This window comes from Mauremys reevesii, linkage group 2 (assembly GCF_016161935.1).
Source record: "Mauremys reevesii isolate NIE-2019 linkage group 2, ASM1616193v1, whole genome shotgun sequence".
In the NCBI taxonomy this organism is placed as follows: Eukaryota; Metazoa; Chordata; order Testudines; family Geoemydidae; genus Mauremys; species Mauremys reevesii.
Window position 1 is genome coordinate 194,676,259 of NC_052624.1, and position 26,163 is coordinate 194,702,421.

Below are 26,163 nucleotides of genomic sequence, written 5' to 3' on the forward strand. Positions count from 1 at the left end.
AGCATCTAAATCTGGGCTGCAGGGAGATGCCTAGCTCTTCTAGGGATCCATGAATGCAAACCTGCCCACTGGAGGCTTATGTGTGTAAAGCATTTCTTGTGAGAATCAGTTAGGTGCCTGCCTTGCTCTATATAGTAGTAGGAAAAGAAGGAACTGCCACCATTCACCTTAGAACTTTTATCCCAGGTTCAATTACCCTCTCTCTGCCAGAGGGGGAGAAAGGATTTGAACAAGGTGTGTCACACTCCTCTCAGGAGGGTGCTCTAACCTATAGGCTATTTTGATGTGGGGCTCCCTCAATGTCTCTTGTAGAAGTTGTTCCACTTGGGATAAATAATGAAAGAATTATTGGAGCAGAGAGACAAGACCTGAGGTCTCCTGCCTCCTGGATGGGAGTCCGGACTACAGTTTCATTTTTATACTCACTCTCTCTGACTGTTCCGTTGTGAATAAATACTCAAAACATCATTGGGCTAATGAGAGGGAATTACTCTGTGTAGCTTCTACAGGAAGAGGAGAAGGTGATTGGGCTCATCTTATAACCTATAACCCAGTGGTTTGAGCACTTGCCTGGGATGTGGGAATTCTCCCTTTTAAATTCTTTCACCCCGCTACTTCTGGCAGAGAGAGGGGGAATTGAACCTGGATTTCCTATACCCCCTGCAAGTGCTCTAACCATTGGGCTAAAGGTTATAAGGTTGCCGCCACCACCAGCACCTCCTCTGGACAGATTATGAATGTGACCCAGTCTGGTAGGCAGCTTCTGAGCACATCTACTGGACTGGGCCACACACACAACTTAGGTTGCTGAACGCCTATCTTCCTCCAGTTTGTGAATCACTCTGTGGCATAGGTAGAAGATAGTGTCTGAGCACCAATAGGAAAGCCTCAGTTGCATGCTTAGAGGCAGAAACTTAGGTAGGTAGGGAACTTGCACCCTGAAAAGTTAGGCACTAAGAGAGCTTAGGCAGCTACCAGATTCAACAGGAGTTTTGTGGATTGTAGTGGAACCAGCACTGGGATGTAGGTGCCTAAGTACCTTTATGCATCTGGGCCTTAGTTTTCAGAAGCTGTGAGCACTCAAAGTTGCAACTGAAGCTGTGGGTGCTAAGTATCTCCAGTAGTAAGGCAGTGTGGCCTGAAAGCATGAGCAAAGGGCTGGGAATCATAAGATCCCGAGTTACAATCCTAGTTCTGCCACAGACTCATAGTGTAGTCTTGGACAAGTCACTTTTACTCCTGAAGGAATTCTGCATCACTCTGCATGCACAGAATTTATTTCCCCCGCAGATTTCTTTGCTTCCCCACTGAAAAATGACTTTCTGAGGGGGAAGCAAAGGAAGCAACAAGAGCGGTCATACGACCCTCCCCAGCAGTATGTTTTGGGTGCCCTGGGCAGCTGGCAGAGAAGTAAATATCTGTGGAGCAGGGGGCAGGACTGGAGAAGACCCAGCTGGGGGCTCCTACCCTGTTCTGGCCTCAGTTGCTAGTCCCATCTGGGCTGGGGAGGATGGGACTTCCTCTTCCCCTGCACAGCATCTGGGGCCAGGTCAGACCCACCTCCAGATTTCTCCCCTGGCTGTAGGAAGTTCTGTAACCATCCCTCCCCACCCATGCTTACTGCACCCATCGCTTCTCAGCTGCAGATGGAGGGATCACTATACAGGGAACTGCTCCCCCATCCATCCAGACCCCCCACACCCAGACCCTCCCCGCAAGCCTCACTCCCCGCACAGCCAAACTCCCCCCTATGAGCCCCACTCCCCCTGCACTTGGACCACCCTACAAGCCACCCACACCTGGATCCCCACCCTATCAACCCCCAAACAGATGCACATGGATCTCCACCCCATTTAGCCCCACTCTCCCAGCATCTGGAACCGGCTCACTGAGCTCACCGCACCCAGACTCCCTGCCAAGCTCTATTCCCCCCACACCCAGACACATTCCCTGCTGAGCCCCAACCACCTTCACTTGGACCGCCCTGCAGAGTCCCATTACCATTTCAACCAGAACCCCCCAACAAGCCCATGAGCATCCAGACCACCCCCCACACCCAGATCGCCCACTGAGCGTCCCTCACCCAGATTGCCCCACACAGAGCCCTCTCAACCCACACCTGGATCCCCCCACACTAAGCCCCTCCACACTTGGAACCTGCATTGCTGAGCCTGCCTACCCACCTGATATACCTGGCATAAAGAGGCAAGGCCCTGAGGTGTTTCTGAAGCAGACCCGGTCCCTACGCTGTCTCAGGGTTGGGTACAGCCTCACCGCTGAGTCCATGTCTCGGGGATTTTGGGGAGAGGAGCTGCACAGTGAACACCTACCTCTGGTCAGCTGGTGGCCAATGCTCCCGAATGCCAGGCTGGAGTCTCCACATTTATTTGACAAATAAAATTTGCAGAATTTTAAAATATTGGGCGAAGAATTTTTAATTCTTTGGCACAGAATTTTTTATTTTGTGGCGCAGAAAGACCTCAGGGGTACACTTTGCTTTCTTCACAATTAGTGGAGCCTTTGTAAGTTCTGGCCACAATCTCCCTGTGCCTCCATTTGTTATCAGTTAGAAAAAACAAAACAAAAAAACCTTTCTTCCCACTTCCCTGCTAAGTGTATTAAAGTTTGTGACACTCAGATGGACAGTGAGGGACGCTATTGAAATGCCCATGAAAAAATGAATAATATCATGGTCAGTGCAGGTTGGATGGTATATAGTAAATTAGATATGGGGACACACAGAGCCTATTCAACAGTTTACCTTAATCCCTGAACCCTGCCTTGTGAGCTCACTGACTGAGGAAGGGATCCTTTAGAAATAACATATGTAGTCATGAAATTAAAGACTTTGGTCTAGATCCTCAACTAGTGTAAATCGGTGTAGCTCCATTAACTTTGATATACCAGCTGAGGATCTGGACCTGTATCATAATGCATATGCGCAAGGAGGCTGAATTAAGGTTGTGCAAGTAATATTAATTCTGGCATTTCTTAACTTTGGAATGATCGACTGCAACCCTAATAATTTTTTTAGCATAGATTTGTGGGTGCAATATCATATTCTGTGGTAACAACAGAGTCACTTTTACAAGAAGGTCCCCAGCTTAAGCTCAAAAATGTCTTGCTTTGACTCATTTCCCACTTCATATTTTCTTATGTCAGTAATAGTAGAAATGGCCTTAATTTTAGTGAAGGGTAATGTTGCTTGATGACTACTGGCCTGAGGTCACTATAGCCATCAGTGAAGTAAAATAGTAATGTGATAATGGTACTTAGAGCAAATAGAAGGCTAGCACCTTTTACATGCTCTCTGGATAAACAGGGAATTTGCCAATTGGCTTCATAATTTAGTGCTGTAGATTTATTTATTCCCAGTCTGAAAGATGTTTGAGGAAATCGAGAACAGCCTTTGTGCATATGAGATTTTACTCCTGGAACATCTCTCTACCTGTAGTTTGCTGTTTAAAAAACTATGATTTTGTGTACATGTGACCTGAAAAGAAAACAGTATGTGGTATTATGAGGCAAATCATTTTCTTGCCTCACAGAAGCAGAATGCTTGCTGGCAGCAAAATAGATGCAATTGGATTTGAGAGGGGAGGGGAACATGTAATGCTTGGTAGAAATCCTCTGCATGGTAACATTTCCAAAGTATATTAGGAGTTGGTTTGAGGCAGGTGAATGAAGTCGGGACTGGAGGATCACATGCTGCAGGCTGGAACAATTCTGGCTTCCATGGCCAGCAGAGATTTCCCCTTGCAGAAGCAAATTTTCTGGATGTGCAAAAGCAGAAAAGCTGTGTCCTGAGCCAGCCACACCCAAATCTCAGTGTAGGGCATGTGTCAAGGGAAGTGTGTGTGGGGGGGCCGGGATCTGTACACTCTGACTACTTTTTGGATCCTGTACATTGGCACAACTGCTTTAACAGTTCTGATGATGTTCAACACTGAATCTTCGGAGGCTACTGTATATCATTTTAAAATGAATCCACTAGGCCTGCCCTATTTATAATGCCAATTGTCGTAGCCAAGCATTTTGAATATTGTTATATGCTTGTTACCAAGGATCAGTAACCTTATCTCACAGACTGCCTTTGAAGTAAAAGGATAGCACATCTCAAATTCTTTGGGCATGACCCTGGAAGTTGGTGAGAACCAGCAGCACCCATTGTTGGAGGCATCAGGGGCTCACAGGACCAGGCCCGTTTTGCACATGTTCTGTAAGTATAAACCCATTTTACAGTGTTTAATATGAAGAATGCAAGATAATGAATCAGAACTGCAATACTTAGGCTTACTGGTGCAGATAAAGTGGTAGATGCTTACCCTGCTTCAAAAGGGGAAATCACTCAGTAGCATTCTTCCCCTGGCCTTCCCAATTAAAGTATTGCAGCAAAGTTACTGCGGTTTGTACATGTTGCAGGAATATAAAAAATAATAATAAATAAAATGCTTTGGCTTTCCCTGTTAAAGTTTTGCAGCAAAATGCAACTGTACTGGTGTTGCAAGTTTCCACAATTTGAAGCCTAAGGAATGTTTTCACTGGCGTATAAAATAATCTATCAACTGAATAGTGGATATTCAACTGTTAGTATATAGGTCCGTTTGTTAGCCTGGGATAGAATTTTGGGTTTGACTTTTTGATATTCTTTTTTATACTAAAATGTGTAAACAAGGGACAAAGACACTGTGATGTTACTTCTGCCTAGTCAGCTAGTACAATGGGAACAGATAAGAGCAGTTAAAGTGTTACTGGAGAGCACACTTTAAGGTCTTGTCTATGCTACCCACCAGATCGGTGGGCAGTGATCAATCCAGCAGGGGTTGATTTATCACGACTAATATAGATGCAATAAATTGACCGCTGAGTGCTCTTCTGTCGACTCTGGTACTCCACCAGAACGAGGAGCGTAAGCGGAGTCGATGGGAGAGCGTCAGCTGTCAACTTACCACAGCAAAGACACCGCGGTGAGTAGATCTAAGTACGTTAACTTCACATAGCTGAAGTTGCCTATCTTAGTTAGACCCTGTGCAGTAGTGTAGACAAGCCCCAAGATTGCCTCCACCCCTATCTCAAGGCAAAGTCAAGCAACCTGTTGGGAAGGGCAAAAGGACTTCTGGGGAGAGGAGGAGGAGAAGTATAAAATACTAAAAGAAAACAACCTCACACCGTACCCCTCCCATGTGGTACAAAAGGGGTGGGATGAAGACCCCAGACCCAAAATGGAACATGACCCTAAGTTGTAAGGAGTGGGATTGTGGGCATGCATTGCAGGTATATTTGGGCCTGCTAAGAAGGAGGAGGTGGAATAGGGAATGGGAACACCGGCAAGGCTCTGCGGCATCAGAGCTGGGAATGGAACACTGGGAAACACTCTGCTGGTGTGTAGAGCTATGGATATGCTTGTTTGGAACTAACCCCAATAAACATCACATTGTCTGCACTTCAGACTTCTGGTCTTTTGCTGCTTGCTGTCTGTGTGACAAGAACCAGGGAAGTGGGAAGGTGAAGGGAAAGCCCTCTAACGTCAATTGTCAAGACTGTAATTACACTTGTGCATTGACTATATTATTAATTTTAGTTTAAGTATGTGGCAACCATTGTTACTCAATACAAATTGAACAAACCTTCCAGAATGCCAAAGCTGAAGAAAAGGAAGCAGTAGTAACAGTAGTTCATTCCATCTCCTGCTTGGTAGTACAAGGATGCATGAAACAGGCTGATCAGCACTGGATAATAAGAATTGGGGGTGAAAAGAGCTACTTCAATACCGTCATCCTTGAAAAATGACCTTCTACCCTCTGTTTTGTCCCTTGTCCTCCTTTCTGGAGAAAATACATAATTTGTGTGAAAATAATGGATTATGCAAACTATTCATTATAAACATCACATTTTCAGGGCCTCCCTGACAACTCCCATCTTGTGATTATGTTGTGTGGAGGTAAAAATGTCTGCTGAATTAATGACAAATCTGTCAGCGCCTTTAACCAGTGCCCTGTTTGAAATGATTAAACTCATTGAGTGTTTGCTTAATCTATTTTACTTTTTCATATACCATACTCTCTGCCTGAGGCAAACCCATCTAATAATTTTCAATAGAATAAAACCATAACTCATGACCCAATAAATTATTAAGAAACCCTACGTTATATCTGATTCATCATTCATCCTACCTCAATGGCAGAAAGCCTACAGAATTCTTTAACATTTCTTGCTGTGATAAATAGTTCTATTAAAATTTATGAATACAATAGTATATATTAACACACATTTTGTTCCTGCATTATCTGTCATACTATTTTTTTCTGTCAGAAACATGTTGCATTAGTAATTTCATTGGTCTGGAAAACTCATGATCAACTCACATCATTAGTGGTTTTTTATCCCCGCTCCTTCAACCTCTACGCTCAGAATCACTTTGAGAAGTGTTACAAGATGACTATTCTGGAATGACCCCCTTTTTCCCATGTGTCCGAAACCGACTGCGGTTCGATCAGCTTTGGTATTGAGACAGGAAAAACAGGCTGGACCAGAATTAAGTTTAAAGCCAAGTGGCTGCGTTTATTGAGGGGATAGTTACAACGTTGGCCGAGGAGGGGGGCAATTCTTAGCTGGGATGTTATTAAACAATACAAACACACCCCAAAATCATTAACAATACAAATCTATACTGCTCATTGCTTCACACTGAGTAGGCAGACACACCAATTACACAAGGAGGAAATCGGGTACGTCAGAGCAGTGCCCGGTGCAACACAGAAAAAGAGACCCACAGGCCACTGCCTCAACCGCCCTTGCTTTCACACTGAGGGATTTACCCAGAGTGTGGTGTGGCTGCGATTGTGCAGGTTCCACTCACACAGACCGTGGGGACAGAAACCCCTTGGTCAGCTAATCCTCAGGTGGAGACAGCACCTAGCACCAAGCACTCCAGACAAAGACAGAGCAGTAACTCACACAACTTATAACAGTTTATAATTAACTATCTACTAAAACCAGAACAACTATACAAACTAGACAACTGTGCAATTATGAGCTCAATAATTCAACTCTCATATACTGTATACACACTTGGTACTGAGTTAGGAAGGGGGAAAAAGAGAGGAAGCTAGGTAAGCAAAATGTCAGAAATTAGAAAGCAAATACCGCACTCCAGGCGCAGCTGACCAGCAGAGCAGACACCAGAAGCATGACGAGCTGATGGAAATAGATCCAAAACGATAAATCCAAAGCGATAATGAATCCAAAACGACACGACACAAGCTAGCTATACCGGGAGGAGACCCTGGCTGAAAGGTTGATCAGGCCCTTCAGCTGACACGCGGACACTCCACAAATATTTTGGGGGGAAACCTAGTTTTATTCGAAGGGTCTCACTCACTCGTGTCAGCATCTGATTGGTCCCTGGCTCCTACACCCTTCAGGCTCCGAACTGTTGCCCCTCACGCCAACAGGATTTGCACACGGCACACTGGCGTCTCTGCACAAGGCACTAGCCTGACCCCTAGATGACCAGGCCAAAAAGAGCGGGAAAATGCACACAGCACTAGAATGTTGCACACCGCACCTCAGGGTTGCACACGACACCACGGTGTTGCTGGGCAGAATTAGGTCTCTGCCCTCTCCTGTGGAACAAGAACCTGGTCCAAGATGGAGGCTGCCTTGTCCTTTTAGCAGAACAAGATGGCCGTGGACCGACAATTGGCCATACAGAGCCATAACTATGTATAGGGATGCGACACCATGCTTTCAATGAAAACTGTTAAATACTAACTGCATCCAAGTAAAAAGATTAATTGTGACATAATATTAGAACACATTAATAGTAAGGATAAGTGACGGTCAAATAAAAAGCTACCATAATGACTGTTTTATGAAATATATTAGGACATGGCACAAGGATAAGATTTTGTCACATAGGTCATAGATTCTGTGACTTTCAGAGACCTCCATGACAGGTTCTTCAGCTTCAGCCTTGAAGAGGTGGGACCAGAGCTGTTAGCCACTAGGGGTGGGAGCCTCGGAGCTTTCAGGTGCTGCGGGCATAGCGGGCCCCAGATCTGTCAGCAGCCACTGTGCTGGAGGGAGCTGGAGCTGTCATTCCCCCACTTCCAACTGCAGTCAGTCCTCCCCCCCTTATTTTTAGTAAAAGACAGGTCATTGGCTTCCGTGAATTTTTGTTTATTGCCCTCAACCTGTCCGTTACTTTTACTAAAAATAACCGTGACAAAATAATAACTTTCAACATGGGACATGTATTTCTTCATTTGGTACATGGAAGTTGAAGATTTTCAAAGGTAGGAGCTATTATTATTTTTAAAATGGGTTCTTTATATAGCAGTAATTTGTTGGGCTGATAGCTTTTTTTTTCTTCCCTCTGTGTGTGTGTATGCACATATGTATACATTAAAATATTACAGAAAATGGCTTTTTTCATCAAAATGGAAATGTTAACAAGTCCATATCATTGAAAAATTATTTGAATATTATTAAAAAACCCTCATTTTTTCAATTGCCAAAAACAGCAACTTGGAGTTTTTCAAGAAAAAACTTGGGGGAGAAAAATGTTGATGAAAATGAAGTATGGTGGGGAGAAGGGAAGCAGGGTGAGGTAGTTTCCTGACTAGTTCCATTATGTATCATAGGGGTCAACTTGAGGGACTGATCAGAGACCAAGCATCCTAAACAAATTTACTCATGCACAAAAGCACATTGGTATTTAGGGTATGAATCCAGTACAGACTGTGCACTACTTACAGGGTGACATAGGGCCAAGGCACAGATGCAAGAAGCATAGATTGTAGCTGAGCCCCTGAGATTCCCCTGGACTTTGCAATGGTGTGTTTGGGGCAGCAGGGTTGGGGGGATGGGTCTGTCTAGTCTACTGAGGAGCAACTCCAGTCCCAACAGAACAATCTTGGGAAAACTCTGTTAGAGAAACCTTAGAATTTTCACCCTTGCCTACCAGCTTCCTCCCACATCATTATCCCTTGGAGGGAGTGCTCTATTAGTTCTCACTGTGTACTGCATCTATAAAGGAACTATGTAATTAATGCACATTTCATTCCAAGACAAGAGAAAGACTTTCTGCAGATAGGTCTATTAGAGAAGAACCCTCCCCTGTCTCCATCAGGTCTGGACTGTTCTAAAAGCTTGTTTTCTGGTCTCCTTTCAGCCATACACCTTGTTTTCAAAACTGGTTTCATGATTTTACATAACAGTAACAGTGTGTGTTTTAGGGAGGGTTTTAAAAATCACGGCACTTGAATGCAGATAAATCAGCTGTGTCATTTACTAGAGAGCTAAGCAATAAGCTATGCCTGTGTGACCTACTGCTAGCAGGTCATAAAAAATGTATAGTATTAATTGACTCTTAAGAATGTTCAGCAGTGGATATAAATAGCTAAAATGGCTAGTGGCATTGCTGGTTATTATGACTCAATACTGGATCGTTTGGAAAGTAAACAATGTGCTTTCTTGTTTTCATGATTGTACATGTCTTATGAAGTAGAATTTTAATGACAAAGCAAGAATATATGATAGAAAAATTCCATCAGAAATTTAATCAGTGCTTTCAGTTGACTATACTAAGAAGCTGGTATCAATGCAGAATGGATGATGGCAGCTTCACTAAAAGCCACAATTCCCAGGGACTGAGAACTGGAGAATATACAGAATAAGTTGTTGTTTTTTTCTTTAGCACAGGGCGGGGAGAGATGGTAGTGAAAGTAACTTCTACTCAGCTTGAAACCTCATTGGATTGTTTTTAATTTACATAGTTTTAAAGACCTCCTGATGGTGCCCTGTGCCCGTGCGGAAGCAATGCTTCTTGTTTGCTGATGGACGGGAAGACTCAGCAGCAGCAGTAACACCAGGAGGCAGTTAAAATTCTCAATTGATACATAATGGCACATTTAAGCCAGATGCCTTTTCTCAGGGCACGTAGGCAGAGGAAAACAGAACAAATAACTGGATGTTCATGGCTGGATGTTCCCTGAATGCAATTATCTGATCAAAAGGTGACTTTCACCTACAGGGACAGCGCAGCAGGAGTAACAAGTTCCTGTAGCAGTACAGAAGAGCACTACTACAAAGCAGCAGACTCATTGCTCCAACCAGCTCCTTCCCCCACTTCTGATGTTATCTCATTTTCTCTCCCCCACATCCCCCAAATAAAACAACAACACAAACCTGGCTGGTATGACTCACCAAAACCAAAACATATGGCTCACGTCTAACAGTAATAAACACTGCTTGTCATTCTTTGTTTTCAGATGCATGCTGCAATATTATTTAAACAAATAAAAAATGGCCATGGTTACCTCTCTGCTGGCCTTCACTAAGCAGGAGGGGCCTTACTCTACCTTGCATGTCATAACCTGAATGCCACCAGCACCTCCAACATGTATGATATCAGCTGAAACTCAAGAAGAGAACAGTCAGGCTTATTCCTCTAATACATGACTGCCATTATGAAGGCTGACAATGCAGCCTGGACTGGAGAAATCTTAGCTGCAAAGTAACTGGAAAATTATTCTCAGTGAGAAACACTTGACTCGGTCACCAGGTGGACACAATATGGATTGACCAGCTTGTTATCACTGCCAATTATGATGCCTAGAAAACATTGATGTCTGGCAAAGACTAGGCAGATGGCAAAATGGGGCTGCTGTTTAATCTGCATAATATGTTCAATTTACTGTTCTCTTACCTGTCTTTTGTCTATTTCTTTTGTGTTGTTTCAAGGAAACGGGGATGATGAGTTTAAATCTTAAATTTTCACAAACCAAAAATCCCCCACAAAATTTTGGGGGAAGATTGTGATGGAGAAAAGCTGTGGGGTGTGGAGGAGCAAAACTCTGCTACGCCGGTGGTGTAAGCTAGAGGAGGTCCTTAGAAACCCTGTGTTGATAGAGGTCAGATGTAGGGGAGAGTTGAATCCTAGAAATACAGATGGGTGAATGAAATATATTATATAGTATACGGTGTCCTTGCAAATGTAACCTACCAGTGTTTTGCTTCATTCTAGTTCCCAGCTGCCTTAATTTGCTTATTTGTGTGATCATTCAGGTGAGTGAGGGTTTATTTGCAAGCATGTTTCCAGAAAGCAAAAGCTACCCTCCCCAACTCTGGTCTTATCTTGAGCACTGCTCTGCTGCACCAGAATTGCTGGTCAGGCACAGTCTGACACAAGCAATTTAGCTCTGAAATAAGAAAAACAAATGATTAGGGAGACATTATGCCTGTTGTTTTCTGAAGTGTGTATGTGGCAGCCCACGCCATGGATAGTGATTTCTCAATCACTTTAACAGTGTAATAATGGAGAGAATAGGTCACTCTTTATCATGATAAACCCCTACTGGTGCAAGTTTAATTGTATTTTGTATACATCTAAGGATGTTAGCAGGATGTAGAAAGGAGAGCTAGAGGCTAATATTGTTAACATCCCAAACAATAATGTAATAGTGGTACTTATGTTGGCCATAAGGGTATCGTACTTAGAATGCATGTTTGAATAGCACGTCACTTAGAGCTATTATATATGAAGCCTCAAGGTTGCTGTCTGTAACATTTTCTTTAGTAAAGCTTTAGTGCTTTGTAAACTTTTCATTGTGTATGTATGGCTGCTTTATTCCTATGAGGTTTGTCAAGCTGTGAAGGGACAGCAAAAATGAACAGTTACCCCTTTCATACAACAGCAAGCAATTTCTTGATTACAAATCATGCAACATTGCATTAAGGTGGTGTTCAAAAAAATGGCACATGCAAAAACTGACAATCTTTCAGGGCACAAAGCATATTTACAGCAATATTGGTGACAAATGGAGGGGACAGAGACTAAGATTTTAGCAGGTCAAAGAGCTTGTCATGAAGTTTGTTATATGTTTTCTGTTTAATGCTTTTTACCTTAAGAATAAAGTAAGCTTGCCTAGAAAGAACCATGTGGTAACCTTTGTAGCAATCCCTGGATCAGTCTCTGAAGAGAAAGCAAGCAGGTCTCTTTGAGTAGACTGTCTTTGCTGGGAGTAACACAGTGAAGGCAGAGAACTGTTCAACCTGGACTCACCCTGGTCAAAAGGGAGCAAGAAACATGTCTCTGTCCAGGACAGGGAACACCTGCTCAGCTAATAGCCCAGGGGTCGGCAACCTCGCCAGGGCCAGTTTGTTTACCTGTTGCGTCGGCAGGATCGGCGGACCATGGCTCCCACTGGCCACGATTCGCCGTCCCAGGCCAATGCGGGAGGCGGGAAGCTGTGGCCAGCACATCCCTCAGCCCACGGTGCTTCCCGCCACTGCCATTGGCCTGGGACGGCGAACTGCAGCCAATGGGAGCCGCGGTCCACCGAACCTGCCGACGTGGCAGGTAAACAAACTGGCCCGGCCCACCAGGGTGCTTACCCTGGCGAGCCGCATGCCAGAGGTTGCCAACCCTGTGATAGCCTAACATCTGGGTGCCCTAACTGGGTCATTGAGAGGAAATACAGGTGCAATTGCCCAGAACTGCCACATCCCTATTAAGAAGATCACTTAATCATGTCCTGGTTTCTCCTAATTTTGGATGCCTTCAAGACAAGATTCCCTTTGGCAAAAATAAATAGACTTTTGTTCTTTGTAGTCTGGGAACTCCACTTTCCCTTCTCAAAGCACCTGAAATTCTGCTATCAAAATGGACTGCAACTTTCTTACCTGCAATTTGTTGTGGACAGCAGAATGGTTTCTAACATATTTGATTGTCCTTCAGAGTATTTAGGTTACCAATGATAGGTAACCGTATCTCTTGGCTACTACACCCAACAGGTGGTGATGGTGTTTGAAAAAGGTAATTTGCTACAGAGGTTAAATGATGTGATTCAAATGAGTACCTGGTGATCTTGGCTGTGTCAAGAACATCCTATAAGTTTAATCTTTCTTTGCCAACCCATCCCTAACTGTATCATTTATCAATTGTATAAATGTATAGATTTTGTTTTGTATGGATGTCATTATGTATACTAGTGTCTATCTGGTTTTGGTTCTTAGAGATATTTGGCTGAGTTCATCTAACTGACTCACTGGAGTCACACCAAGAATGAATATGGCTCAATTTTTTTCACTACATTGATACTTTTTTAAACAAATAAGCAACTATGTTGCAGTTGACTATTAAATTTAATTAAACATCCTATGCATATAACATGACTCTTTCTTTCGAGATGCTTGAAAATAGCAGTTGCTTTTATGGGTGTCAATGAGCCAGCCTAAGATTTCTTCCTCTTCCTGGTTGGAAAACAATAACTACCCCCCATTAATATTACTTTGCCACAGAAGAAGATGATGCTGTTTTAGAGACTCTGAGAACCTGCTGTTTCTCATTGGTATGTAACTTACTCCATGTCCTGCTCTTTAGTGTGCTCCAAGTCCACACACTTTACCTGATTAACAAAGAGAGATCTCACTAATACAAATTTTATTTACGAATGACCAACACCTCGGTGCTGTCTGTCTCATATTCTATTTGATCAATTCCCATGGGAGCTCAATGTGAACTTTTTTTAGCAAGATTAGCAAACATACCATAAATTGTAATACCACCGATCATCATCTTTAATGCTGTACTTGAATATGTATTACAAATGAGTAGTATAAATGTAATATACACACAAATGAATGTGATACCAATTATTTAAATTGTAAGCACTATAAATTAAAAGCTGTATTTGATCAACCCCTAGCACAATGATGCTCTGATCTCCACTGGGGTCTCTAGGCCTACAGTAATAAAATAATAAATACAAATTATAATAATTAATAATAAATGGTACTAGTGCCTAATGAATGCATTTTCATTTCTAAATTTAAAAAAAAAGAGTGTCCCAATGAAAAAAAAAGTAGGGCAAGTTCATATTTCCATATGATTCTTTCTTTTTACCTGAACAGACACCCTCTCCTTCAGGCAGTGCTAAGCCATTCCCTCCCCCTCTCCTCCCCCATTCCCTGGTTTACCCTGTCTTTACTTCCCAGTTCATTTCCAGTTAAAACAGAGGGGACACACAAAGAAATGAAAAAGTCTGTCTTTAGACGAGCAGCAGAAGTGAAATTCACCAGCACCGTTTGCTTGTTTTGTACCTAATATATATATTTTTATCTGACTTACATCTGCTAAGCAAGCATATTAGTTGGCATGATATTTCAAGAGCAAGTGTAAATCTTGTGGCGCACAGCATTAAATTGATTTTGTCAGTTATTCTATTAAATATAAATAATCTTTATCTTATTAGTGAGTTTCCAACAGCATTTTGTCAGTCCTGCTAAATAACAAATCATAATCTGTGTTTTAGGAAAAATAAATAAATTGCAGCATCATAAATAGGGCTGTGAGTTATTTATTACAAATATTGTCCTAGAATAAATATCCTTTAAACCTGGGAAAAGTGAAAGAAAAAGTAAATGATCACGGTTAAAAATAATCATGCTAGTTTAATAAATGTTACAGTTCAAAAAGAGGATAAAATAAGCCCTTCAAGTGCTTTCTGAAATTCTGCACAAAGCAATATTTGGACTATATTTCATTTACAAGCACATACAGTCATGAAGTGTCTCATTTTGCATGTCAACTCTGCTGCTTTTCTACCCACACTTCATTACTTTTGCCATATAATGTCACTTTTATGATTTTGCTTAACATAATAGCTATGGTCTGAAGATAAAAGAAAATGGTGGTTTCTACCTCTGCTAATTATACTTTTGGTTTTGAAAATAGATAGTGATGTTTTACTATAATGTTTAATTCAATAATTTGTATATCAAAAATATCTAACACACACATACACAAACACACACACACACTATTTATGTATATATAACCACACACACAGTATATGCACAATATTTATTTATATACTTCTTCTTTAAGCCAAGGGAGATGATCATTTTCAAACTACATTAGTCTCATTTATCTCCATGATGTCTTTAATGTTATAAGATGTTGCAGCAACATTACTGTCTCCTGCAGGCCTGTATCAGCCTTTAGCTACTCAGGCGCATTATTAGATTGTCAACATAACTCAGACATCTCATATAAAGAGAGCCAAACCACTGGCTCCAGCCCTTTGTAAATGTATTTGCTTGTTGTAATAGCTTTAAATTTATTGAGTGTTCTGAGGTTTTTTGTATACATAGGCTGCTTGGAGAATCATGTTTGTGACTGCTACAAATAATAATAAAAAAGAACTTAACCCTAATGCTTGTTATAGGTGCATGTTATATTATTTTGTGTATCATCTAATAGTAAGTGAAGGAGGAAAAAAGCAGTAAAATATTCTGAACAATTGTTTGATTAAGAAACGTTCCCACTGATCAAAAGAAGATAGTGAACATAAGCCTAATCTAGTATAGAGCAGGAAAGCTTAATTTGATCTCATTTGATCTATTCTTATTTACCCCACCTGAAACTGTATATTATTGTCTTCCAAATTTTAAAGGAACATGTCCTAAACTATGTTACACAGCTAAGAAAAGGATGTATTTTAGATATTCCTGGAGAAACCCTGGACCCACTGAACTCCACAGGAATTTTGACATTGGTTTCAGTGGGGTGAGGATTTCACCCCTTATTCTTTTCTGATTAAGTGTTAAAACAAAAACAACATTAAAAAAATCAAACCAGATTTTGGCTTTGAATAGAGTTAAAAAAGGCAGACTTTTAGCAAATTCAGAATTGGTAGATAAGATACCATGGAAAGCAAGTCTAAGGGAAAAAAAGAGATCAGGAGAGTTGGCACTTTTTATTTATTAAGTGCACAAGAGAAAACTATCCTACATACAGAAAGGATAGGAAGTATAGTAAGAGACGACCCTGGCTTAACCAGGCGATCTTCAATGAGATGAAACTTTAAAAAAAAATCATACAAAAAGTGGAAACAAGGTGAAATTACAAAGGATGGATATATTGAAAAAAACCCACAAGCATGTAGGGACAAAAATAGAAAGGCAAAGGAACAAAACAAGAGTAAACTAGCTAGGGACATAAAAAGCAACAAGAAAACACTTTACAAATGCATTAGAAGCAAGAGGAAGACCAAGGACAGGGTAAGCCCATTACTCAGTGAGGAGGGAAAGACAATAACAGAAAATACAATGGTCAAACTGTTAAATGTCTTGTTTGTTTCAGTTTTCTCCCAAAAGGTTAGCAATGATCAGATGACTAACATAGTGAACATCAGCATAAATGGGGTAGAATCTGAGGGTTAAAATAGAAAATGAACAAGCTAAAAATACTTAGAAAAGCTAGGTTATTGCTTAGACTTCTCCTGTTGGCTTAATTACTCCAACCTGTGCAAGCAGTGGTAGCTATGTCAGCAGGAGAAGCTCTCCCATTGACATAGCACTGTCCACACCAGTGCTTAAATTGGCATAAATTACATCAAGCGGGGGTAGGGGGGGGCTAATTCACACCCAGCAACATAACTTATGTTGACTTAAGCTGTAGTATAGTCATAGCCTTAGACGGCTTCAAGTTGTCAGGACCTGATTAAATACATCCTAGAATACTTAAGGAACTGGTAGAGCCATTAGCAATTATCTTTGAGAACTAGTGGAAGATGGAAGAGATCCTAGAGGAATGGAAAAGGGCAAATATAATGCCTAGCTATATATGTATATGGGAATAAGAACAACTCAGGAAATTATAAACCAGTCAGTTTAACTTCAGTACCAGAAAGATAATGGAGCAAATAATCAATTTGTAAGCATCTAGAAGATAAGGTGATAAGTAACAGTCAACATGGATTTGTTAAGAACAAGTCATATCAAACCAAGGTAATAGCCTTCTTTGACAGGGTAAGAAGCTTTGTGGATGGGGGGACTTAATCGATGTGCTATATCTCTACAGTAGTAAGGCTTCTGATACTGTCTCACATGACCTTCTCATAAGCAAATTAGGAAAATATAGCCTAGATCAGTGGGTCTCAGCTAGGGGTATGTGGTCTTCCAACTCATTTAGATATTTGGCTAGTTTCACAATAGGCTACATAAAAAGCACTAGTTGAGAGGGGGAAGAGGCAGGGCCTTGGGGAAGGGGTGGAGTGGGATAGGCAGCTGAGGGGGCAGGAGTACGCCCCAGCACAATAGAAAGTCAGCACCTATGGCTGGAGTCCTTAACTGCAGTAGGGAAAAGTTCTAGCAGTGGGACAATACAATCCTACAATAGCAATGTAGTTGTAGGAGGCACTGCCTGGGTGTGTAGAGAGAGGTGTAGGGTATTTAACCCTAAGATTTTTGCATGTCTGTACTGCATGCACCTCAGCCATGCCTCACCATCTACACTGCTAGTTATACCCATGCTAGCAGGGTTTGCAGTGTCTGTGCTCTACACACTGCCATAAGTATAGACATATTCCAAGTTGTACTCACCAATTCCTTCTATGTAACAAAGGTAAAGAAAGAAATCACCAGAAGCCAAAGGCAACAAAGGGCATAGAAACAGGGATATATATATATATAAATAAATGTAAAACTTAAAAATAAAGACCTTCCTCAGGATGGACTAAACCACATTATAGATCTCATCCAAGTTGTGATAAATAGGGCTACCTTCTGCAATATCTGTGGGATACTGTATTGTATTAAGTGCATGAATGGTTTACATATTGTTGTGTCCAGGGATTGTATGCCCTCCATGAGGGAGGGTTACCACACTTCCTTCAGGAAGTGAAACCAGTAGGAGATTATTGGTTATAACACCTCCAGAGAGGTACTACCACCTTGAGAGGCTTTCATATTCTGGTTCAAACTGGATTCTATAGAGGCAAACAGACAAGGAAAGACTGGGATAAATATACTGAGCTTAAACTGACTCAGGGCCTTCCTTCTGATTCCAGATTGAAAAACTGATATGAACTTGGGGAAAGTAATTTGTGGCATTTGAAGGACTGACACCTACCAGAGCTCTGTCTTGGAGTTACCTTTAGCAAACGTGTTAGCATGCGGGTAGGTTCTTTTGTTGTTTTAAATCTGCTTTTCTTTGTAATGCTTTTAGCTTAAGAATAAATATGCTTCCTTAGAAAAAGCCATGTGGTAACCTGTAACTGCTGGTAATATACCGGTCATAGCCCTTGGAGAGAAAAGTAAGTACATGTGCTGGTCTTTTAGGAGGATGATCTTGCAGGGGATATCTCATTGTAGATCAGGGGACTGTGGAACCTCAAAAACCTCTGGTGAGAAGGAAGCGAGATGCAGCTCTCCACCAGGAGAGATGATGGCTTGGATCTGGAAACCTTTAAGTGGGCGACCTTGAGGGAACACAAAGGGGGACATATGGGTACAATTGTCCCGAAACTGTGACATGTCTGTTTCATTTTTGCTTTGCAGTAAACGTCTTTCCCCTCCCCAAAGTGACCTGAACTCCTGTAAAGAGTCCTAGTAAAACTGCTGTAGTATAAAATGAAAAGAGCTAGACATAGGCAACAGAAGGAGAGTCTTCCTCTGGTCAGTATCTCTGAAAATTAGTTGAGTTGTCTGCATTGGGCTAATTCAAACAGCTCATTCACACTAATTTGCTCTACACATGTACACACACAATTTTATAAATACATCTCTACTGAAATTTTGCACAAAATATTTATTGTCGGTTTTCTTAATCAATACAATTTCTGGGATTGGATGAGTTTTTGAAAGTGAGTGAGTACTTTAGAGCTGGATGAATAATGTGGATGTATTATATATTAGTTACACATGCATACAAATTATTCACCAATCTCTGAAATACTCATTCACCTTCAAAAACTCATCTAGTTCCAAAAATTAGGGGTGAGTAGATCAATCATAGAACATAATTGAGTAGATACTCAAAATCCATCTAGCTTCAGCATCTGGAACTGATGTGTGTGTGGCTAGTTTCAACAGAAGATGAATGTGCCCAGAATCTTAAAAACAGCAAGCAGGAGCTAAGTACAACTGGCTAAAACAAACCAGAATCCCATTTCAAGAGTTGGAGCCTTTTTTTCTGAACATTAATGTGTTTCCCTGGATCTTCAAAACACTGTAATCCAGAACTTTTGACTCCTGCTACAATAGTGTAGTGTGTCAAGATGCCCTACCAATGAGGTGAGGAACAGAGGAATACATCAAAGGTTTTATCTGAATATATTTTCAAAGAAAAATTGAGTGGTTTTAACTGAGTTTGTGCCCCTTTTGGTTCACTTTTGCATGTATTTCACTGGAAAGGAAAATGGGAAAATGGGAAAAGTAAATTTTAAATGAACATTAAATAATCATTCATCCAGCATGACCTATGCTATTCAGTTGTGACTTTATCTCCCATGAATGATGCTGACATCCTAAACTCATGGTGAGGAAACTTTTACACATAATCCTACTCTTTCTCTCTCTCAAATAGTGACAAATGTGTATTTTACCCCAGCTATTGGAGAAATGAAAACATCTGGTGTAGTTATTAATTCAATAAGGCCCTGATTCAGCAAGATACTTAATCACATAGGTAGTCCTTATTGACTTGATGGGACAACTCACATGCTTAAAGTTGGACACAAGCTTAAGTATCAGAGGGGTAGCCGTGTTAGTCTGGATCTGTAAAAGCTTCAAAGAGTCCTGTGGCACCTTATAGACTAACAGACGTTTTGGAGCATGAGCTTTCGTGGGTGAATACCCACTTCGTCGGATGCATCCGACGAAGTGGGTATTCACCCACGAAAGCTCATGCTCCAAAACGTCTGTTAGTCTATAAGGTGCCACAGGACTCTTTGAAGCTTAAGTATTTGGCTGACTCGGGGCCTATTTGAGAAGATTCTATTGACCTGTTCCTTAGCTCAGCAGGTAGAGGTCTATATTCTCAAAGCTGAAAAACATGAGTTTTCTTTCTCATGGAGAATATATGGAGACTTAGCTGGCCAGTGTGGAGTCTATCATATGTCACCCATGTAAGGCATGGGTTTGTGTGTGTGTGCATTTTTTTTTAATTAGTATATTAAAAAGTCCTCTGGATTTTTTAAAAATGAAGCCTTCTGGAAGGCTAGATCCCCAGTTTTTAGAAACTGACATACCTCCACTGAAGTCCAAGTTGCTATGCTGATTTACAACAGCTGTGGATCTGACCCTTTAACTTTTCCTGCATTTTACTAATGACCATTTTTTTTGTGAAGGAAAAGCCTTTCCTCAGTCTTCTAATCCTGACTACAAGTGAGTGATTAATTCCCAGCAAATAATATTCTTGATTAATTCAGCCTTTTTCTGCTGCTGAAGTGATCATAGGCAGATTGTGAATTCCCTCAGTGTATTAATTATTCAACTGTATTCAGTTTTTCAGTTAGCACTGTTGTACTTACATGGTTGACTTTCAGCAACAAAACAGATTGATCTGCTTAGCCCTAATTGCAGCTTTGGTACCTGAAATGGCCAAAATGATCAAATTGCTTTACAGTATGAGACTTTGGGGGCAGAGACCATTTCTTTTAAATTTCTGTAAAGTATCATGCAAACATATGGTGCTATGATAAATAAATAGGACTTAGGGGAGAGACAACAAGGAGAACGTAAGATCTTTTAATGGACCCACTTCTGTTGGTGGAAGAGCCAAGCTCTCCTCTGTGCAGTTTGAAAGATTAGCTCTTCCATCATGGGAAATGGGTCTATTAAAACCACTAGCTCTCAACCTATCCAGACTACCACGAGTCTGTTTTGTCTTGCATACACCAAGTTTCACCTCACTTAAAAACTACTTATTTACAAAATCATACATAAAAATACAAAAGTATCACAGCACACTATTACTGAAAAAGTGCTTACTTTCTCATTTTTATCATGTAATTATAAAATAAATCAATTGGAATATAAATATTGTACTTACATTTCGGTGTATATAAAGCTATATAAACAAGTCATTGTCTATATGAATTTTTTCTTTGTAGTGACTTCACTAGTGCTTTTAATGTAACCTGTTGTAAAATTAGGCAAATATCTAGATGAGTTGCTGTACCCCAGGAAGACCTCTGTGTATGCGTATCCCTGGTTGAGAACCACTGCATTAAAACATATTAGCGCACCCATTGTCTCGCTCATATCCAAGGATGAGGATGTTTACAACAACACTGCAAACAAAGGGGCAAATGTTTACAACAACACTGCAACCAATAGCTTTACTTTTCTCTGTAAAGCTTGTGGTATAGTGGATTATCATCCTATCAACTTTATGAGAAACTATGATCCTGCATACAGCAACTCACTTTGTTGCTTTTGATTCTGTTAGGTCATCTGACATTTATCCATGAATTTGACTGCTCAGGTTAATGTAAGCATGTAAAAGTTCCATTGAGGTCACTTTTTGCATCTGCCTGAATCCATGGTGATTTTGGTTGAACGTATTTTAGTAAAAAGTAAAAAGCATGTGTACTGAGGACAATTATAATTCATACATTTTCCATTATCATCAAAACAAGAAACACCATCAGTGTTAATAATAAGCTTCTTTCGAGAGCCAATAGCAGCAGAACAGCTTGAAGATCTCTTCCTCTCAGTAGCAGATTGTAGGGTGACCAGATCAGAGGAAGAAAATATCAGGACACGTGGGAGGGGGGTCATCTGCTCTCCCTAGCAGATTATGATGGGTTGGGTCACTAAACCCCGCTTGGGACTGCCACCTGATGTGCTGGGACTAGCTCTGAGCCCATTTTCCCTGCCAGCTTGGGACTTCATACTGAATTTCATTAAACTTCTCCACCAGGCCATTTGTTTCAACCAAGTGATTCACCCCATGAGCTTTCCAAAGGCTTTCCGTGGTTTCTGCCAGGAAATTAGTTCCTGAATCTGTAAGGATGTTGGACGGCCAACCTACCCTGGCAAAAATGTCTGTTAATGCCTGGCACACACTTTTAGTCCTGGTGTTGCTTAGAGCTACTGCTTCTGGCCATCGGGTGGCAAAATTCATGAAACTCAGTATGTACTGCTTTCCTCTGGGTGTTTTTTTCCAGAGTTCAATCCTTGAGGGGGCTACTTAGAGATCTGGGGCAAAAATCTGTCTGGTGATTGGTCCTGCTTTGTGGTTGGACTAGATGACCTCCTGAGGTCCCTTCCAATCCTGATAGTCTATGATTCTATGATAGAAGTCTCAGGAATAGAGCTAGGTGTGAAGGCTTGGCTGTGGGTGACCATTCTCACTCTCTTGGCTAGCTTCACATGCCTTTTCAAGTCTTCCCCCAGCAGCATAGGAATGGGATAGTTATCATAGACTGCAAAAGTCCACAGTCCTGACCAGCTTTTGTACTGGACAGGCAGCTTGGCTGTAGGCACGTCAAAGGAGTTTGACTTGAAGGGTTGAATTGTCACTTGGACCTCTGGGTCAATTAAGTTGGGATCCACTAAGGATTGAAGTGCAAGTGTCAGCTATCCACCAGTGTTCCTCCATCCTGTAACCTCCCATCCACACTCACAGTTTCCCTTCACTCTGAGGGTATTTGGGAGGCATCTGGGCCTGAGGACTTTTGGTGTGACCCCGGTGCAATGAACTGTAATCTGTTGGGGTTCTTGGGGCAGTTGGCCTTTATATGCCCCAGCTCATTACATTTAAAACATTGCCCAGCTGACTGGTCACTGGGGTGAGGTGGATTTCTGGAGAATGGTGCGGTGAAACGATAAGGTGTCTAGGGTTTTCCTTGGGGTGTAGTGGGGCCTTGGGCTGCCCCTGGTTGTAGGGTGTGGTCTGAGGGTGTCCCTTCTGGTCTCCGCTCAAACTGTGACCAGGATTGTTCCTCTCTGCTTCCTCCACCTGTCTTGTTCCAATTTGCCCCACCTCTCAGGTGGTCTGGGACTTCTCGTATTGATCAGCATAAGAAGCAAGACTTTCTGCTGAGTCCATTTTCTTATCCCATAAACACTGTTTTATATCATCATTGGTCATATTCAGGAATTGTTCCTGAGTCATCAAATTGCACACTCCTTCAAAGCTAGTTACACCTCTTCCTTTGACCCATTTATCTAACAGATCCTTTATTTGGTTTACATAAGCCACATTACTTAGTCCAGGCCCTGTCTTAAGCGCTCTAAATTTTACTCTGGAAGTAGTTTCAGGTGTAACTTGAAATTGTTTCAAAACCAAATCCTTAAATTTACCATAATCAGACACCTCTTCAATAGGCATCTTGTTGAATATGTCCAGAGCTCTTCCAGTCAATTTTGCTATCAATGTGGTTATCTTGGAATCACATAGAGTGTGCACAGTCTCTCAAAGGTGAGGAAATATTCAGCAATATCACTGGATTCATCATACTGTGAACATAGTCACTCCCATTTGTGGATTTTTGGGGAAGGATTGTTAGAGTTATTCGGTGGACCCATCTTAGCTCTTTCGAGCTTTAACTCCGTCTCCAAGCATTTCACCTCCATCTTCGCCTCCAAGTGTTTTAAGGCTATCTGTCTGTCATATTCTTTTTGTTTCTCTTCAGCTTTAATTTTAGCTAATTTTAGTTTCTGCTGTACATTCTATTTCACCATTCTAGCTCCTGCTTGCCTAGCTGATGTGAATGTAGAAAGAAAAAAAAAACAGCTTGTGAATTCCGTTGTAGGAAGTTAACTACCCTGCCCTCAGGCAGAGACAAAAATCTCCAGCTGCTCACAGCTTAAAAAAAAAAAAAAAAAATCCCTTTCTTACAAGAACCTGATACCTTTGCCTCCAGGCAAAGAGAGATAGAGATCTTATCTGCTTTCTAGACAGCCAAAAAGGGGAAAAAATGTCTTAAAAATCTTACTGGGCTTTTGGTTCTAAATGATCCCACTTTTACCACCATGTCACAGTTCCTTCCCCACTCTGAACTCTAGGGTACAGATGTGGGGACCCGCATGAAAGACCCCCTAAGGTTATTTTTACCAGCTTAGGTTAAAAACTCCCCAAGGCACATTTTCTCTCTTATACCTTGGATTAAGTACCGCTGCCACCATGTCAGGGTTCCTTTCTACATCTGTACCCTAGAGTTCAGGGTGGGGAAGGAACCCTGACATTGCCTGTTGCAAACACAGATCCATAGTTCCAGCACATCAGGTGGCAGTCCCAAAGGGGTTTCTGTGATCCAATCCATCACACAGATATTTCAGCAAGCTATTATATTTATTTGGGAATAGCATGAACCAAGAAAATAATACTAGGAAAAAGAGGCAAAAACTATTAGGTAACATTATTTTATTTATTGCTCCAGCTAAAAGTAATAAAATATTTATAGGATGTTAATTCAAACTTGAATGTTTACTTCATTAAATACAATTATCCAGATTCAATAGCGTGACAAAGAAAACACTGGCCCATGTCATTTTTCCATAAGAGTGACATGGGTCTGAATTTGACACAATTTGGACTTGTGGGGCAACTAGTATGTGCCCTTGAAAAAAACCTGAATTTTGGCTCGTATGCCATGGGGTACTACATGGAATGTCCACAAAGTAATATAGGGTAAAAGCGGGGTAAATTGCAATGCTGCCCAGCATTGGTAATTTCGTAGGCTGGCATTTCTGGCACTCAGAGGGGAAAATGTCTATCAGCTCACTGTCTTTGGCTGCTTAGTAGTTTAAGTGATGCGGTTTTGCCAGAGGGGGCACTTCCATCAAACAAAAGTAGAAGCTTCCCACTCGTTATGAAACTGCTTTGATGTAGTGCCAATGATTCCAAGCCATAATTATTTTCATGTCACTGCTGCAATTAAGATGAGTGTCCTGACTTTCAGCCAGGAAAATTGTTCCTTTATCAGCAGATAGGAGAGGTACTGGAAGTATAGTGGGTAAAACTGAAAAGGGTGAAAACAGTCTATTCATTACATGGAATCATATTTTACCATTTAGGACCTGATGGCAGAAATGGAATGCAGTCTGAAGAGAGAGTCGGTGAGAGTAATGCAGACACATAACTTCATATCAGAGATGGAAGTCTGCTTGATTAAAGATTTTTTGTCGATAATGCAGACTTATTGCAGGAAGAGGTGCCATGTGACGGTGCCTAAGATGTTGCCAGTTGCTGAGACTTCTAAAATGTCATTTCTAAATAAAAGTTTGACCTTCACAATTCTGTAATGCGAAGCAAACTTCAAAGCACATACCAATTCACAGAAAGACTGGACTTCTGCGGGAGATGTCAGAGCCTTCTCATTAAGTCTTTAAAACTTTTCATGAGAAATAAGGCACACATTCTTCACAGTGAGGATAACCAGATATTGAAACAAACCACCCAGGGAAGTATTCTCTGTTTCTGGGAGTCTTCACATCAAGATTAGATGGAAGATAATCTTTAGCCAAACATGAGTTATAGGGCTCAATATAGGAATAACTGGGTGAAAATTCCTCTGCCTGTTTTATACAGGCAGTCAGATTAAATGGTCTAACAGACCCTTAGTAGACCCTTCGTAGACTTTATGAAAAAAAATTATGAAAGAGAAAATTCACAATGGTGTGTGTACATTTTTGTTTGTTTGTTTATTTTTAACTTAAGATGACAATGGGATGCTTCTTGCTATCTTCCCCTGCTTGTATCAGCACTGCTCTCAGGCTTGTGTCATATGCCTTGGTGCACAGAACAAATCCATGTAACCCAATACACCGCTATGCCCATTGCCATTTGGCACCAAGAGTTCCCTGGTGGTCCAGCTAGGGCACCCACTTTTAGGCTTCTAGCTCCCTAAGCATCACCTCTCTTGAGCACAGACCCACATCTCAGTTCCTCTTGACTGGAGTTTTTCCAGACTGACAGTTCCATGCTTACACTGCGCATTCCCCAGCAAGTCAGACTGCCCAAGCAAGCCTGTGTCTACACTTTGCTTTCACTCCAGAGGCTTTGAACAGCATAATTGCCCACAGTTAAGTTACCACACAACTCTTCCCTAATTCCCTTAAGAATAAATGGGATTGCTTGGAAAAAACAATCAAAGAACCTAGAGGCATGCTAACACCCTTGTGTCCAAAAAGGACTCTGGGAGGTACTCAATCCTTCAAACCCCACAGATCTATTTCTGTGGTTAACATATTCATGACAGCTTTTACCTCAGAACAAGTATTCCCAGGAATCTGAGAGCCACTCCTTTATACAGGTTGGGTCTTTGATGCTGGGACTCTGGGGACAAGTAATCAGTTGACAATTTCCCTCTCCTTAGCACATGACTTTAAAGGGCTGGGGTTTTGGATGAACTGGAGGCTGGA

General features: G+C 41.4%; 1 long non-coding RNA gene across 6 annotated transcripts in view; it reads left to right on the forward strand.

The window, feature by feature from the left end:
* The window catches only part of LOC120396755, a 253,501-nt gene extending 228,465 nt beyond the window's left edge, over positions 1–25,036 (forward strand). For 5 of the 6 annotated variants that reach the window (XR_005593345.1, XR_005593344.1, XR_005593347.1 and 2 more), the window contains 2 exons: positions 17,859–17,967; positions 24,817–25,036. This is a non-coding gene — a long non-coding RNA (uncharacterized LOC120396755). Of the gene's footprint in view, positions 1–4,086; positions 4,220–17,858; positions 17,968–24,816 lie in introns of all 6 variants that reach the window. The other variant, XR_005593346.1, reaches the window with a different exon arrangement.
* The last annotated feature ends 1,127 nt before the right edge of the window (positions 25,037–26,163 follow it).